We start from the raw sequence: 16,707 nt of genomic DNA on the forward strand, positions 1-16,707 counted from the left end.
GGTTTTGGTTTGGGTATCACTTTAGAAGCAAAAACACACTCTGTGAATATATTTTTAAAAAACCACTGAATTGTATATTTTAAAATGGTGAATTTTATTGTACGTGAATTGTATTTCAATAAAAACAAAGAAAATTATCATAGACATAGTTAAATAATTATTTGTGTAACTACTTTTTAATGCTTGTCTCCCACACTAGACAGTAAGCTCCTTGAGAGCAGGGAATATTATTTTGATCAAATCTATATCCCACGTGTCTAGCATACACTATGTGCTTAATAGATACTATCTTTGCAGCATGAATGAACATATGAATGAATGAAATCCAAAGACACAGCCATAAGATACAGTTTAGCAAAAACTCTATTGCAAGGCCACTGATTATAGGTTTCCTTCTTCTTCAGTGTTAGCAAACTTGACATCTGAGACATATAGGCAAAGCAAATTAAACACCGTCCATCCATCCAGTCTATCCATCCATTTATCTTATCCACCCATCCAACAGATGTAGTGATTCTTGACCCTGCGTCTAGCAGTGGACTATGCACAAAGAGAAAAAAATTAAAAAATACCTACACCAAAATGCATTAACTTTGCCAGAGGCTGAAGTTTCTAGATCAAATGTCCTTTTAAGGAGAATTCAGTGGAATCTCTTCAAAACACAATCTGTTGCATCATTTAGCAAGGCAGTTAATTTCGATTTTAGCAGTCTGCCAAGCCAGATAGATAAACACAAATTTTTCAGCTGGGGAGATCTTGTCAAAGGACAAACTAATTTTAGCATTCTTTTCCCTGCTGGATTTTTATTGCTGGTGAAATAACACACAAGGTTGGGCAATTACATGCACTTGGGCACGTGGATGAGGCCAACGCAGAGCCCTGGCTTTCTGGAAGGCTGGAGAGCAGAGCCTGATGAACATCCCAGAGATGCAATGCTGAGCCCTGCTGCAGCCCCCAGCCCAATAACATGTGTACAATGTGGTTTGGGGTAAAAAAAAAAAAAAAAAAGAAGGACAATCCATGAAGCTGGGAGGGCCCTGGAGAGATGGGGCTGAACTTGCTAGCTGGGCTTGTCGACTGGTGCTGGGAATTCTGACTTTATTTAGGCCGAGAGAAAGGGAAAGGCAAAGACAAACCTGGATCCTCTGCCTTCTTAAAGGCACTAAGAACTGACAGCCAGGGACAGGGAGTTGAAAGCAACTAGGTTGACAATGATCTGGTTTCAGCTGGAAGTCAATTCCATTCACCTTGCGTGTGTGTGTGTGTGTGTGCGCGCGCGCATGTGCGTGTGAAAGAGACAGAGAGAGGGGCAGAGAGACTGAAAGAGAGAGGGAGAGTGAAGCGGATGAGGAAAACAAGTTTATTTCTTCTTCCAGAGGTTTACAAAATGTACTCAATCCTATATTTTTATAATATTCTTCAAAATAAACTCTTCTGCGTATCTCTCACCGGGGGACAGCACAGCACTGGAGACAGACTTATCACTAGTACCAGCCTTGCTCTCAAGAATCTAATCCACAATATTGATTTCTAAATTATTATCCACCAATTACAACAGTTGGATTTACAAACAGCTCTGTATGTATTTTTAAATAACTCTTCTAGTTTTGATGAAAATATATGTTTTTGTTGGATCAAACTACTGAATATAAATGAATATAAAAAACAAAACAAAACAACAAAAAAACCCAAAACCAAACCCGTTACCATCGAGTTGATTCAGACTCATAGCGACCCTATAGGACGGAGTGGAACTGCCCCATAGAGTTTCCAAGGAGTGCCTGGTGGATTCGAACTGCCGACCTTTTGTTTAGCAGCCGTAGCTCTTAACCACTAAGTTAGCCCCTTAAGAAAGTGTAGTGTACAGATGGAAGCAGTCCTTGGTGTGTTCATCTCAAACACTGGCCTTTTCCCAGCAGTGTTAAAAGGCTCGTGCTCCTGAAGGCTCTGGGAGGCAGGGAAGTGATGATGCCTCTCCCATCTTTTGGAGTCGTTATCAGAGACTCACAGTGAGTGGAGATGAAATGACTTGCCTGAGGTCACAAGGAAAGCAGCCAACTAATCCAGGGACTGAATCCCAGAGCACCAGGGCCATACTCTTCTCCTCCTTGGGGAAATAAATAATTAGTGCCGGGGCTTAATGAGGTGCTGGTAACATCCTAATGTTTTCTTGGTAGGTTCCTAACTAAGCTGCCAAGTTTCTGAACACTTTCCATATTATGCTTCCCAAGTTCTCCAGTGATAGAAGGAGGTGGCTGTCTGATTCCACCTTTTGCAGCTTCCCCAGAAACCCCTTGATGCGGAGAGTGGGAGCCTCTGCTAAAGAGACAGTGACTGGAGGTACTTTTCTTGCTGTTCAAGGCTGGGGCACCTTAGGATGCTCCGCACTCTCAAACCCAGTACCCAGTGCCGCACTCTCAAATCAGGTCTTTATTTCACAGATCGTGTTACCACAATAACAACAAGTAGGAAGCAGGAGAGCATCAGAAAGATCAGGGTTCAAGTGTCTCCTCTCCTCTTGCTAGCCGAGGGTCTTGTAGATGCTATTATTAATAAGAGCTAACACAATCACGCAGATGGCACATGACAGGGCAATGCTTTGTTCTGTTATACATAACGTCGCCATGAGTCATAGCTGAGGCTCAACGACAACAGTTACTGAAAGTTTGTTGGGTACTGTGCTTAAAGGCTTTACATGAATTGTGACATTTAATTTTCAAAAGAACTTTATCAGGTAGGCATACTATTATCTCCATTTTTCAGATGAGGAAAATAAAACTGGCCAAGATCACAATCTAGGTAAAAATTTTGGTAGGTGGGTTCAAATCGTAGCCTTGTCTCTTTTTGATATAATTTCTTTGAATCTCAGTTTCCTTATCTGTAAAATGGGTGAACTACGGATTGACCTCAAAGGGTTGTGGTGGGTTAAACAAGTGAGTGCATAAAAGCTCAGTGCCCAGCACATTAAAAAAAAAAACAACAACAAAAAAACAAACTTGCTGCCCTTAAGTCAGTTCTGACTCATAGCCACCCTACTGGGCAGAGTAGAACTACCCCATACAGTTTCCAAAGAGCGGCTGGTGGATTTGACCTGTTGATTTTTTTTGGTAAGCAGCTGAGCTCTTAACTACTGCACCACCAGGGCTTCGCCTAGCACATAACCTCTTGCTGTTGAGTTGATTCCGACTCATAGTGACCCTATAGGACAGAGTAGAACTGCCCCATAAGGTTTCCAAGGAGCACCTGAAGGATTCGAACTGCTGACCTCTTGGTCAGCAGCCATAGCTTTTAACCACTGCTCCACCAGGGTAGGGAGCACCTAATAACTACTACCTGCAGTTACTATCATCAGCAGCAATTGCCCCTATCACAGAGTGGCAACTCTGCATTTCCTTCTCCCTTTTCTAATACAACAAATACTATGTACCAGTCTCTTTGGCAGGCTGGGGTTACAGAGGTGGAAAGACCTAGTTCCTGTCCTATCCTGGAGAAGTTTGCAATCTACTAGGGGGCTCTAGCATGTGAGCAATTACCATACATGAACAGTGGTATAACAGATGAATGTAACACTCTGGTTAAGTGTCACAGAGGAAGTGCTATTTGAGCCGGCCTTTGAAGGGTGCATAGGAGTTTGTCAGCCTAAGAAAGCGGCTCCATCTAGATAGATGGATCATATGTACAAAAGCAGAGAGAAATGGAAGAGGAGGGTATGTTAAGAGAAGGGTAAGTAGTTCAGCGTTGCTGAAGCATTGGGAATGACAGGAGATGGCTGCACAGGGACAAGCCATGGTCATGGAGGACCTGGATGCCAGGTGGGGTTGAGACCCTTTCCTGTAAGTCAGGGGAGCCATGAAAGTACTAAGCAGATTGAGTAACAGGCTCTGGCTTCTGTTTCAAAGAGAAACACTGTGTTTTCAAAACTTCCATCATTCTGTGCTCCATTTTTGCGAGCACTTTCTCATTGATATTTCCTCCTACAGATGTTTCTGACACACCACTTCTCATCCTGAGTCATCCCCGACCTTTGAGTAATGATCAGACTTGTAGGGGCCTTGAAGGCAACATGCCCGTGACGAGGAACTTTCTCAACAAAATAGGTACATCCTATGAAACCAAAACTAGCTGTGAGAAGGGTTGGAATCTCATGGGACCTGTTAGAACAAATACATTAGCTCTCGAGCCCAGCGTTTAGTAAATAGATTTCTTCCCCTTCTTCACACGTAGTGATGCAACAATGTGGGACCGAGTGAAACTGGCTTTGTGAGTCATCTTCAGAAGGAGGAAAAGGCGGCTTCTTATTCCCAAAGTTCACCTTTCAACATGGCCTACACAAGTAACCAGACTGACTTTCACGAATCTCAAAAGAAATCGCCTTCCGTCAAGAACTGGGGGAGGTAAGGGGGACGAAAGGGAAAGAAATATGTACCAACCTGATCTAGTTCAGTGAGTTTCTAATAGAGCATGACATCATTAAAAAAAAAACAACTCTCAGATGAAAAGAATGAAAGCAGTACAAATGGGAACCCACCCCAAAAAGGAAAAAAAAAAAATCAAGCCTGGGTGATAACTTTTCTTCAAAGACATGCCAGCCTGTCTGCATTTTTTGGTTACACTTTTGGTTTAAATGTGAACACAGCAAAGAAAAACGGAATATAACTATTCTCTATATACATGCAATATTCCCTGCCAATATCAATATAAATTTATAAACACATATATCAACACATACTTTGTTGCCTACAATTAAAAAAAAAAAAAACCATGATGTAGGCTGATGAAAAGTTCTCACAGTTGAGAATTTCAACAACATCTAAATCTCCAAACCACAGGAGCTTTTACAGTGCTTCCCTCCGCGATTACAATACGGCGTGACATTTATTCTCTATGTTTATTAGGATGTAAATCGAGTTTCTGAACAAACCTATAAAAGGGTCCCTTCCGTTTAGGGCCTCTTAGAAGTCAGATGAATAAACTTTACTTGGAGTCACAGAAGGAAAAACTTACAAGCTAGTCTAACAAAGCTGCCTAAAATCCTTTTGAAGAAAGCCGACCTACAGGGAAGACAAGAGGCTGCTGCTGCCTTTGACTTAGGGAAGAGAGAGTGCATTTAAGATGCAAAGACATGGTTGGGAAAAACTGGCCTTAATTATTCACTGAAAAAAAAAAAAAAAAAAATTTTTTTTTTTTTTAATGATAAAACTGCAGCACTAAAATTTAAACAAGTACTTAAAATTTTGCTAAGGAAACACTTGCACCCACTTTGCTCTCAGAGAGTGTTTAGGGTACAAAAGCTGAGGCAGAAGTGGCGAATCTCATTTCTCAAACTCCCTGTCCCAAACGGTGAGTACAGAGATGTATCTCAAAATTATTCTACTAGCCTACTCACAGCAAATCCTTGTATATTTTAAAATCAAATAGAAGTGAGTTGCAATCAAAAATACTGTGCTGTTTTTTTCTTCATGTGAACTGCCCCAAGCTGACACCCAGCAGTATTTGGAGAGAAAGTCCAAGGTTAGAATGTCTTTCTCAGTTGGGTTACCTTGTGATAATGGGACTTGAATTATAAATAGCACAACACACAATCAAGAAACATGGGGTGGGGTAGGGAGAGATGGGTGAGAATTGGTTCTTTAATTTTGTAATTTTTATGCCTTAGTGGGCAATTCTTGCAACAGAAACTCACACTTCTTTGTTTTTCATGGGGGCAATCCTTCCAACAAATCTGCTGGCAGAGGCAGAAGGGAGACGTGGGCTTTGAGAGTCCACAAGTTTCCTACCTTTCTGCTCGATGCAGAGTTGGGGCACCTTTGAGCACTGCTTCCCACTGCCCTGGAGGACAGCCGGCTCTTCAGGACATCACCAGCTGAGTTTCTACTCCTTTCAAGGGGGGTGAGAGAGGGGGCTCAATATTCATCTGTAGCAAAATCTTCCCTTATTTTGCTCGAATCTGGAGCAGTCGTTACCCATGGCCACACTAAGAGCCACCCGGGCTCAGAGCAGAGACTACAACCCTGGCAAACAGCATTACCACCGCAGGGAAGTTTCTTCCATGGTCATGAGTCACTGACGGGGAATATTCACAGCTCACACGGCACCAGCCCCTTCCCTGGCTTTTCTGCACTTCACTTCCATCTCCTGAGTCCAGGCGTGAGGCAATCAGACAACTGGGGAAAAAGCCTGGCTCAATTCTCCGGTTACGGTGTGGCAGGAAGTTAAGCCTGCTGCAGAAGTGAACCCGCTCAGGTCTGGAGCCTACCCTGGCTAGCGCCAGTTAACAGAGCACGCCTCTCTGGGGAGCACTACAAAGATGTTGCTAAGCTAGTCAGACAAGAGCTTAGCTCCAGTGGGCAATGGGGACAGAGGCAGCAGGGGAAAAGGAGGCCTGAGTAAAAGAGGACTCAAAGGGTCTCAGAGGTCCCCTGTAAGCTAAACTGGAGCCTCAGACTTTAGCCATTCCTGTTTTCTAAAGCTTGGTGCAGAGGAGCTGCTTGGTAGAGAGCAGGAGACACACTGAGGGGAACACTGTTTGCAGCAAAAATCAACATGTGCCTCCCTCCCTGTATCTGCTGCTCCAAGTGTAGTCCATGAACCAACATCTGGAAGCTTGTTAAAAATGCAGAATCCTGGCCACCTTGGGGCCTACTGAATCAGAACCTGCATTTTAACAAGATCCCCAGGTGATTCCTATGCACGCTAAAGACTGAGAAGCTTTGGTCTCAGGCAGTAGCCTCTAGAATGGAGAGCGCAGGACAATCCACAGGGGTGAAAGCTCAAGTGCTTCTATTCCTATTGACTTCTTACCGTGTCCCTTTTAATTCCTGTTTTGTGTGCATGTCTGATATTGTACACAATATTTCAGGAAAGTGGCACATATATAACTGAAAAATAAATACAATGTGTAATGGAGGAACGAGCTCTTTTTCTTATGCAACTAAAACACAGTTTAGAGACCACTATTTAAAGCAGGGACTCTCTGGGTGATGCAGATGGTTATTTATTTATTTATTTTTAAGTGCTTGACTATTAGCCGAAAAGTTGGCCATTTGAACCCACCCAGAGGCGCCTAAGAAGACAGGCCTGGTGATCTGCTTCTGAAAGATTATAGCTTGAAAATCCTATGGAGCAGTTCTACTCTGCGCTCAAGGGGTCTCCATGAGTTGGAATCGACTTGATGGCAACTCATGACAGCAACGAATTTAAAGCCGAGGGTCCCTGGGTGGTGCAAACAGTTTGCTCTTGGCTACTAATAGAAAGAGCGTCAGTTTGAATCCATGCAGCAGCACTGCAGAAGAAAGGCCTGGCGATCTGCTTCCATAAGGTTTTAATCAAGAAAACCCTATGGAGTGCAGTTCTACTCTGAAGCACATAGGGTCACCAGGAATCAGAATTGACTTGACAGCAATGGGTTTGGTTTTTAGTTGTGTACGGCAAAATTCCTAAATTTTATGAAATTATAGGCCCCTATGAGAAGCTCATAAACTAAAAAAAAATTTTTTTTTTTAGTTTATGAGAAGCTAGGAAACCCTGGTGGCGTAGTGGTTAAGTGCTATGGCTGCTAACCAAAGGGTCCACAGTTCGAATCCACCAGGCGCTCCTTGGAAACTCTGTGGGGTGGTTCTACTCTGTCCTATAGGGTCTCTACGAGTTGGAATCGACTTGATGGCACTGGGTTTGGTTTTTGGTTTTATGAGAAGCTAGGAGTCCTGGTGGCACGGTGGTTAAGTGCTATGGCTGCTAATCAAAAGGTCAGCAGTTCCCTGACAGGGAACACAACAGAGAACCCCTGAGGGAGCAGGAGAACAGTGGGATGCAGAGCCCAAATTCTCATAAGACCAGACTTAGTGGTCTCACTGAGACTAGAAGGACCTCGGTGGTCATGGCCCCCAGACCTTCTGTTGGCCCAGGACAGGAACCATTCCCGAAGCCAACTCTTCAGACAGGGATTGGACTGGACAATGGGTTGGAGAGGGATGCTGGTGAGGAGTGAGCTTCTTGGATCAGGTGGACACTTGAGACTATGTTGGCATCTCTTGCATGGAGGGAAGATGAGAGGGTGGAGGGGGTTAGAAGCTGGTGAAATGGACATGAAAAAGAGAGAGTGGAGGGAGAGAGCAGACTGTCTCATCAGGGGGAGAGTAATTGGGAGTGTGTAGTCGATGGCACTAGTTTTTTTTTTTTAGGAAGGTATATATAGGTTTTTGTGTGAGAGAGTGACTTGACTTTAACTTTCACTTACAGCACAATAAAAATTATGAAAATTAAAAAAAAAAAAAAAAGGTCAGCAGTTCAAACCTACCACCCGCTCCTTGGAAACCCTATGGGGCAGTTCTACCCTGTCCTCTAGGTTTGCCATGAGTTGGAATTGACTCGATGACAACAGGTTTGGCTTTTTGGTTTGTGAGAAGTTAGGAGCCCTGGTGGTGCAGTGGTCAAGCATTAAGCTGCCAACCAAAGGGTCAGCAATTCAAATCCACCAGCTGCTCTTTGGAAACCCTATGGGGTACTTCTACTCTGTCCTGTAGGGTGGCTATGAGTCAGAAACCACTCGATGGCCGTGGGTACAAGAAATTATTGGAAGCTTTGAACCCCATCTCACACATGGGCAAAGTTTGCATTGAGTTGGTTCGGAGACCCCAGGCCTACATCAGCAGCCCCTATCATGAAGTAGGGCAGAAGTGGATCCTGAGAGTTGTCCTTTCAACATATTCTGCAATGGTTTCCTCACGGCAAGACGTCGACTGTGTTTGCTACAAGCTGACTCAGCAGTGGCCCATGGCATTGCTATAACTCAAATGTCACTCTGAAGTTTAGCACAGACTGGATTTCACAATGGCTTTGGGCTTTTTTGGGGGCTTACTCTCACCAAATTCCTAGCAGAAAAGTGATTGATCAAGTGGGAAAATTCTTGCACGGTGATAAAACATGCCTCTGTGGCACGTGCATCTTTTACAAAATGCAAATGTGACTTTTCCCAAGTTTAACAAAATTTCATCCAACAATAATTTCCAGAGCATTTTGGTTTAGCTTGTCTAAGGATCTCTACACATACATACTCTACAAGAATTTTAAGATAAAAATCCATAAGTCTGCTAATAAAATATACATTTAAATATACAGAGAGCTAAGGATTATAACAATAATGTACTTATCACCTCTGTCTAAATAAATACACATACGCAGAAATGTCATTACAATCCAGAAATATGTTGGTTTAAAAACGGGAGTTGGCATGGTACCCTTCCGAGGAAAGGCTGCACGCTTTGGAAATCTGACGGTCGGCGTGTCTGGAATTTAGTCTTGCCTGAATTCCCTTTATTGTGGTTCAACTGTTGGTGTGGAATTGCAGCAAATATTTCTAGCACGAGCAGGAAGCTTTTTGTCCACCTACTGAAAGATGAAACACATCCTAACACACAGGAGACAGTTTTCTAGACAAAGCCCCTTTAAGCTCTTTCTTGGAATGAAACAGATGGTGAAAGGAGATTGAATGATAGCCAGGAACTCTCAAACCTCAGCACAGACCTAAATCATTTGAGGATGCTGATAAAAATGGTGTAGCTCCAGTTACACCAAGGCAGAATGTTTTTGGTGGGGCATGCGGGCAATTCACTCCCAGGTAGTCAGGACTAAACCATCAGAAACGCTGCCTTAAATCTGAATACCTGGGTGGAAGAACTGTGAGCGAGATCACCTCCAGTTTCCCGAATAGTTAGTCACCATAATGTGGCTATCGTATAACAATGATTTTAATTCCAAATCCATGCAATGAGTTTTCACCCTCTGTATTACAGGGACAATGGGCACATTAACAGCACTCAGGTTGAAAGCTGGTTCATAGAGCTGATCCCTGATGTCCGCTCCATCTCAGATCCAGGCTTCGCCAGAGCTGCTAGAACTTCAACCCTCTTCTCAAAAATCAGTTAACTCATGGTCTTGAACATAGAGGTCTACAGGCTTCAGGATAATCTAGCTGCTGGAAGCCCCAGGTGGAGAGAGGACAGGAGAAAGCAACGCTAGGCATGCTGAATACAGAGTATCATGGGCAACGTGTGGGGGTCTCAGAGGTGGCATCATAATTAGATGCCCTTGCCCTGGAAAAAGAAGCCCTGGTGGGGCAGCGGTTAAGTACTTGGCTGCTAACTGAAAGGTTGCCAATTTGAATCCACCAGCAGCTTGGTACCGTGGTAGAAAATATCTGGGACCTGGCTATCTGCTCCCATGAAGATTACAGCCTAGAAAACTCCACGGGGCAATTCTACTCTGTCACGTGGGGTCACTATGAGTTGAAATTGACTCTGCGGCAGACAACAACAACCCTGGAAAAGCCTTGTACTTTGTCAAAAGAATCCTTCCTCTCAAGTGCTTTCAAGACACTGAGACATGCTTGCTAATCTTTTGGAGGCTGCTATACTTTGCTCTGGTGGAGCAGTGGTTAAAGAGTGTGGCTGCAAATCCATCAGCCACTCCTTGGAAACCCTATGGGACAGTTCTACTCCGTCCTATAGGGTCACTATGAGTCGGAATCGACTCGACGGCAATGAGTTTGGTTTTTGAGTTTTTTATCCCTTGCTGTTCCTGTGATTTCTAATATGACTCCCCAACTCCCCGTGTGCTCTATGACACACAATCACTTTTTATATTAAGTCAGCCAAATTTATGTTGGCTTTGAGAAGTGTGTGTTCCCTTTGGAGGATGACTCAGATATCCAGTGTCTCTTTCTCTTCCGGTTTCAGGTGGAAACCCCCAGGTGGTAACCACAGTCACTCCTCAAACTGGGAAGCAAACAGCCGGTGCTTTGGTTTAGGTTCATGCAAGTTTCACCTTGTCTTATTTAGACTGCAGGTTAAAGAAATGTCAAGGTGTGCTGAGAATGGATGGGGTAAGATAAGAAGGTGCCTAACTCGTCTCTGGCAGACCATCCTTTGTGCAAACTGAAGCATTATAAAGGCCTTGGGGATAATCATCTGACCTCAGCAAACCATTAGATTTCCTGAAGCACCTTGGTGTGGCAGGAAGCACTGAACTGGAGCCAAACGCAGGCCTTTGCCCTCAAGGTTGTCCACGTTTCAAGGTGGCTGCCTTTGTTTAACAAACATTTATAGGGTCGCTATGAGTGAAAGTCGACTCGATGGCAGTGGGTTTGTTTTTATTTTTGGTGTGAGGCAGGCTCTGGCTTGGGTACCAGGTGATACAAGAGTCAGACTTTGCCCCTGACCTTGAGGTAGAGGCGTAACTAAGGTATAGCAGGTAGGCATGGACCCTGGGTGTCCTGCAGGTGCCCTGGGCACCACTTGAGGCAGGATGCCAATGAGCAGTTTCTACTGGCCACCAGTTTCCATCACCAGCTGTGAGAGATCATTCAGTAATTTAACACTAACTGCCCTATTTTCCGTAGATAGGCCCCTTTCTTGAGGGGCTTAGGATATGTTACCTAAAAGGGACCAAGCAAGCTGTCATGAAAGAGGTGGGACTTGAGCAGAGGAGGTCTTGGAGGATTTGCTAGGAGAAGGAAAGGGTAGCATTCTGGGCAGTGGAAGCTGATAAGAGAAGGCCTGGAGAGGGAATCAACAAGCCCCTCCCATTCAAGGGATAGTATGGCTTGAGTAGAGTATCCACCATGTTGGGAAGAATGTTGGTGCTAAACTCAGTGATATCCTAAACCTGAACTCAAGACAGCCTCATTGCCCCAAGGCTAAATTCCCTGTTGTCTATGATTTTTAAAAAAGTATGTAGAGTGGGAAGTATAGTGAGAATTTCAGTGTAAAAGGCAGAAACTGTGTTCCCCTCCTAGAATTTCAACATGTAGAGGCCTGGATGGAGCGCCACAGGTGTGTTTGCAAGAGGAGCAGAGTAGAGCACAAATTGCGATGGGTGCACATTTCTCCCTCAGCAAGACAGCTGCTGGAGCTGGGGGTAAGGGGGGGTTTGGGCAAGAGACACCCAGAAGTCACACAACCAAGCATCCAGGCAAACATGCCACCTGTGGATGAACAAAGAGCAGTAAAGGACCCAGGAGGAGCAGCTGGAGCACTCTAGAGGGCACAGCAGACTGGGGGGTAGGGAGCCCAAACACAGGCCTCTGACCTTTGGAGTAGAAATCAAGCTAAAGTCAGTTGCCAACGGTAAACTCAAATTACCTTCTATCAGTCCAGTAGGCAGTGTATTCACAACAGCTGTGTGATGCTGCACAGCCAAAGGAATGGGGTCTCTGACATTTTTTAATCTCAACTTGTTCAAATGCTTCCATTTTCATACAAACGGTAGACAGATAAGCTGAAGTGATAATTCTAATCGCCTGGGGATAAATCAGAATCCCCTAGACCCTGAAAGAGATTGTACTTAGTATCATTTTTACATTTTAAAAATCTAATGTCTTCTACATGTACACCATGTTCACTACAGCACTGTTCATAATAGCCAAAAGTTGAAAACAACCTAAAATGTCCATCAACAGATAAAGGGATAGACAAAATGTGGTACATGCATACAAAGGAGTATTATTCAACCACAAAAAGGAATGAAGTCCTGATACATGCTACAACATGGATGAATCTTGAAAACGTCATCCTGACTGAAATAAGTTGGTCACAAAAGGACAAATATTATAAGATCCCACTTATATGAAATATCTAGAATGGGCAAGTGTTTAAAGATCAAGGTTGATTAGTGGCTACCAGAGGCAAGTGGAGGGGGGCAGGGAAGAGAGGGGAACTCATTGCTTAGAGGGCAATGAGCTTCTGTCAAGGGTGATGGAAAAGTCTGGAAGCAGATAATGGCGATAATAACACAAGATCATGCAAACATGTCATTAAATTGTACATGTGAAAAAAGCTGAGATAGCAAATGTTATGCTACATATATATTTACCACAATAATAAAAAAAAACTATTGTTTTCATTATAGGAACTACAAACAGTAACACACCAGTGACTTCCCAGCTGGTGAGCATACACTGAGTTTACAGTGACTCTCAATAGTCACGGTCCACTCTGCCTCCTAACCCCTTTATCTTCTAGGTCAGAACCTGGGGCAGGAGAAGGAGGTGTGCACAATTTTTGTATTTACCAGAAGTGGGTGTAGGTTAGAGAAAGCTAAGATGCAACAACTTTGGAACGTGTCTTAGTCATCTAGTGCTGCTATAACAAATATGCTGCAAGCGGATGTCTTTAACAAAGAGAAATTTATTTTCTCACAGTCTAGTAAGCTAGAAGTCCAAATTCAGGGCATTGGCTCTGTAGGAAGGTCCTTGTTATCAATCTTTCCCTGGACTAGAAGCCTCTGGGCGCAGGAACCCCAGGTCCAAAGGACGTGCTCTGCTCCCAGTGCTGCTTTTTTGGTGGTATGAGGTCCCCAACTCTCTGCTTGCTTCCCTTTCCTTTTATCTCTTGTAAGATAGAAGGTTGTGGAGGTCATGCCCCAGGGAAACTCCCTTTACATTGGATCAGGGATGTGACCTGAGCAAGGGTGTTAAACATCCCACCCTAATCCTCTTTAACCACAGGCAGAGATTAGGATTTATAACATACAGGAAAATCACAAAATGGGGGACAACCATACAATAATGGGAATCATGTCCTAACCAAGTTGACACATATTTTGAGGGGGACACAATTCAACCCATGACAGAACCCCTGCTATCATTCCCAGGCTAGCATGACCTATGGAAACCTGATAAGAAGATCCCCTCCTTCTGATCAAAATGCCTAGCTCTGCCCCATCTATAGCTGAACTTCACTGGTTCCTGTGGGAATCTCACAGCCAGAATCTTACAACTGTAAGACCATTTAAATGTCACCTTTAGCATCTCACCTAACGTGGGAATTTCTTCTTGCAATATCTGGGGCATACAGTTTTTCAGTTTCTGCTTGATGTTCCCAACGGGCAAACGGACCATGTCCTTGCAAAATAGCCCATTTCGCTTTCTGACAGATCTAATTTTCAGCATATTTTTTCCTTATACTGATTAGTGGCCACCTTGGTATTTAGGAAAATATAAGTCTAACTTCCACCTCCAGTTCAAATCAGGTCCTCTGGAACCTAGTGGTTTTCTAAGAATTTTCCACACCAAACGTATCTAGTTTCTTCAAACATTTCCGTTATGTTTTGATTGCTGAACCCTTCACTTCTCGTTTCCTTTCTCTGAATAATCTCTGCCTGATTCTGAACCCCTTAAAACAGACACTTGATATTGACCTACTAGCAGATAGTCTGTTGCCACTCACATTATTATTCTACTAATCTAGCTGAAGGTTAGCTTTTGCAGAACTCTCTAAAACCCAGAAAAAGGTGGATCTCAATTGCTGAGTCCTCAAGTTCCCTAAAACTGGCTGCATCCTTTAGTAACTGTATCACCTTAAATAGGTGACTTCTCTCACCCTCAGTTTCCACATCTGTTAAATGGGGATAATGAGACTAGAGAGGACCATGGTAACAGATATTTAAGAGAAAGAATCCATCAAACTTAGTGACTAGCATTGCCAAAAACAAAGGAGTGGAAGTCTGAGATTCTTTCCAGGTTCCGGCTATGGAGGAGGTGGATGGTAGACAAATAGGGAGAAGAACAGATTTGGTGGGGAGAAGAATTCAATTTTAGACACATTTACATGACTTCAATCAGAATCGAAAGCACAGAGGTTGAGCTTTTTCTCTACAGTCAGACTGCCTGTGTTTGAGTCTTGGCTCCATAACTCACCAGCTACATGACATTGGGCAAGTTACTTCTGTCCTCCAAATCCCTGTGTTCTCATCGGAAAAGTGAGAAGAGTTACTGTATCATAGAGATTAAAGTGAGGAGGAAATGAGATAATGTATACAGAGTACTGCCAAACCCACCCATTGCTGTCGAGTCGATTCTGACTCATAGCGACCCTACAGGATCGAGTAGAACTGCCCCACAGAGTTTCTAAGTAATGCCTGGTGGATTTGAACTGCTGACCTTTTGTTTAGCAGCCATAGCACTTAACCACTACACCACCAGGGTTTCAATAGTGTTTAGAAAGGCTCAGCAAATGGTAGCTGCCAATATCAACACTGGAGCCCTGACGGCGCAGTAGTTAACAACTTGGCTGCTAACCAAAAGGTCAGCAGTTTGAATCTACCAGCTGCTCCTTGGAAACCCTATGTGGCAGTTCTACTCTGTTCTATAGGGTCACTATGAGTCAGAATCTACTCGACAGCAACGAGTTTGGTTTTGGCTTTATTATTAATATTATTATGATGATCATTAGTATTAACTATTATGAAGAGCTGGTCACACACAGAGATCACAATAAAGGGTCCTAGACAGAGCTGGAGAAAAATGTAGAATAAAATTCTAACTCACAAAAAAAGACCAGACTTACTGGCCTGACACAGACTGGAGAAACCCAAGAGTGTGACCCCTGGATGCCCTTTTACCTCAGTAATGAAGTCATTCCTGAGGTTCACCCTTCAGCCGGGAATTAGACAGTCCCATAAAGCAAAACGAGACTCAGAGGCCACACCAGCCCAGAGGCAGGGACTGAAAGGCGGGAAGGAACAGGAAAGCTGATAAAAGGGAACCCAAGGCTGAGAAGGGGAGAGTGTTGACATGTCATGGGGTTGGTAAACAATGTCACAAAACAACATGTGTACTATTTAATGTAAAGTACAATTAAAAAAAAAAAAAAGCTGGTCACAGGCTAGATGGTTCTTTATGCCCAGAGGGCCCAGCTGCAGAACATTAAATGAAAGCTTTTCCAGGGATCCTCACACACACCTCTGGTGAATGGTTTACTCAACTGTAAAGTCTAGGTCAACTTCTAAAATAGCTACACCAGCCTCCAAAGGAGTGAGGAAATCCAGTCTGTAAGCTATCCTCAATCTGTGTCTCCCTCCCTCACTCTCAACTCAATGGTTGAATGGTTTTAATTAACAACTCCCACAGACTAAGGCAAAAGTCACTCAATTAATAAAGCTCTAACCTGCCACGGATGGTTCTGAGGTCTCAGGTGATGCTGAGCTTGTAATTATGTGTTTTGTTTGGGTTCGTGGTGGGTGGATGGGGCTACGGGAGTAGAATTGCCTCACATTCAGGTATCAGATTTACAACGGTTGGAAACCGTATTTGACTGAAATGCCTACGTTCCTGAGATTGAACAACAGGAAGCCAGACTGTGGTGAGACATTTCAATAAATCACCATGTAAGATTGGCTCTAAGATCTCAACTTTCCTGCCTCTGACCACCTCATTGGTTTTCATTTCCGACACACACACACAACCAGTTCTGCCCTCACTCACTTTCTGCATGAGCACCTGGGGGATGTTGACACAAGTGTTTCTAGTGCTACAATATAGACCTGTGACATTTAATTGAAATTAAACATGTAATAATGCTTTCGAGGCAAAGAAAAGTATCTGCCCTTGCCGATGCCCTAGCCTCCGTGGTCCTTGCACAAAGCATTCTCCAAGTGTCTTAGTTCCTATGCAACTCAGCCCTCTGAGTCTTACCCTCCTGAACACTAAGGTCCAGCTCTCTTGATTGCTCCCTAAAAGGGCACATAGAGTATCCAGGGCTTCCAATGTCTGGAGGGTGTCCACTCTTCCTTTCTGGTCCTGTTGTTGTTAGGTGCCCTGGAGTCAATTTTCAACTCAAAGCGACCCCAGGTGACAGAGCAGAACTGCCCCATAGGGTTTTCTAGGCTGTAGTCTTTTCTTTAGGAGCAGATTGGCAGGTCTTTCTCCTGCAA

The 16,707-nt window shown here is 43.8% G+C and overlaps 1 protein-coding gene across 5 annotated transcripts in view; it reads right to left on the reverse strand.

The window, feature by feature from the left end:
* NAV2 (neuron navigator 2) overlaps positions 1 to 16,707 on the reverse strand; it is a 459,088-nt gene that overhangs the window by 142,142 nt on the left and 300,239 nt on the right. Inside the window, exon 1 of one of the 5 annotated variants that reach the window (XM_064288348.1) lies at positions 5,778 to 7,124. The exons of the other annotated variants lie outside the window; for them this stretch is intronic. The gene's annotated coding sequence lies outside the window, so the exon portion shown is untranslated. Of the gene's footprint in view, positions 1 to 5,777; positions 7,125 to 16,707 lie in introns of those variants that run through there. 5 annotated transcript variants of the gene reach the window in all.

This window comes from Loxodonta africana, chromosome 7 (assembly GCF_030014295.1).
Source record: "Loxodonta africana isolate mLoxAfr1 chromosome 7, mLoxAfr1.hap2, whole genome shotgun sequence".
NCBI lineage: Eukaryota > Metazoa > Chordata > Mammalia > Proboscidea > Elephantidae > Loxodonta > Loxodonta africana.